Source organism: Eleutherodactylus coqui, chromosome 5, assembly GCF_035609145.1.
Source record: "Eleutherodactylus coqui strain aEleCoq1 chromosome 5, aEleCoq1.hap1, whole genome shotgun sequence".
NCBI lineage: Eukaryota > Metazoa > Chordata > Amphibia > Anura > Eleutherodactylidae > Eleutherodactylus > Eleutherodactylus coqui.
Window position 1 is genome coordinate 52,516,189 of NC_089841.1, and position 1,516 is coordinate 52,517,704.

The 1,516-nt window shown below is 40.0% G+C and overlaps 1 pseudogene; it reads right to left on the reverse strand.

The window, feature by feature from the left end:
• Window positions 1–257: 257 nt before the first annotated feature.
• LOC136628757 (zinc finger MYM-type protein 6-like) lies at window positions 258–1,214 on the reverse strand (annotated as a pseudogene).
• Between the last annotated feature and the right edge of the window lie 302 nt (window positions 1,215–1,516).

Consider the following 1,516-nt stretch of genomic DNA (forward strand, 5'->3'; position numbering starts at 1 on the left):
CAGGTTATTGGTGTGAAGGTCCAGTGTGGCAATGAAGGAAGAGATTATACCTTTAGCCTTCATGAAATTCATTTTGTTTCCTGGTAGTTTTGTGTTGACCTCGTTGAGTTTGGCAAATATGTCTGCGAGATAGGCGACGTCAAGTTGTTGTAGTTCGATTGCATCACAAAAGCTTAGGTCAATCGGCCAAAGAAACTCGACTACTGTGTCAAAACGTTCATAGAAGCCTCATAAGCACTTTCCTCTTGACAGCCACCTCACTTCAGTGTGTAGGAGTAGACATTCAAATTTTTCATCATGGTCTTGACAGAGCTTGTGGAAAAGACAGTCAAAGAGTGCACTTTTATCTTGTTAACAGCATTAAATACATAGCACAGAGAATCATGCAATCTCTCACATAAATGTTTAGCAACAAGGTGCTGCCGATTGATCACACAGTGGAATGCCATTATGCCAGGTATAGCAGATTTTGAATGGGCTATAAATCCGCGATATTGACCAATCATGGATGCAGTTCTGTCGGTTGCACAAGCAAGTACATTTGTTTTTTTTCTTGTAAAAATTTTTCCACTATGTTGTATATAGAGGAGCCTTTCGTGTCGGTGGTTAAATTTCTGGAAAACAACAGTTCCTCCAATACCTCTTCATTCCAATTAATGAACTGAACGTAAGCTAGCAGCAATGCTTCATTGACTCTAACCGTTGACTCGTCAATTTGCATTACAAATTCTGTGTTCTTTAACACGTTCAAAAGCGTTTCTTCCACATCAGCAGCCATCTCGTCAATTCTTCTTGAAACCATGTCCTTAATCAAAGGAATTGATTTCACCATGACACAATCTCTTTAACTGCGGGTAACACAAGTGTTTCCCCAATAGTATGTGATTTGCCACATTGCGCTAATAATAAAGACACTTTATAGGAAGCAAGGAGACCTTTGCCAGCAGTGAGAGCAGATTTTCCAAATATCTTGCCTACAGTGCTGCGGTTCTCAAACTTTGACTTTAAACCTTGGAAAAATGAAATAGGCTTACCCACTTTGTCTGAATGCATTTTTGCAAGGTGATCACTCAGTCTCGAAGGCTTCATACCTTCATTCGAAAATGCCTTTTCACAAACGAGCACAAGGGAAGCTGTCTGTTTGTAGGAGAAGGGATGAATCCTTATTTCAAGTATTCATTTGAATATTGACGGCATTTCTTCTTCTCTGCCATTTTTATAAAGCATGCTTCAAGAGTGCACTGCTTATGTCGCTCTATCATATAATGATGTATGATTTTTTTAACTCCATGACTCCGCTACAGATCAATCACACTGGATAACCTAAAGAACAGCCTAACCCGCTGTATTTCATAATGCTGCTGATTGGCTGGAACTTTCAATTGTGTGGGTCTCCTGGAAGTTGTAGTTTATATTAGTGTTCTGAAAAGACACTTGGCGTCCACTAAGACTACAACTCCCAGAGACCCACACAAGTTAAAGTTTGAAGCGGTTGCAGCCAATCAGCGGCATTATG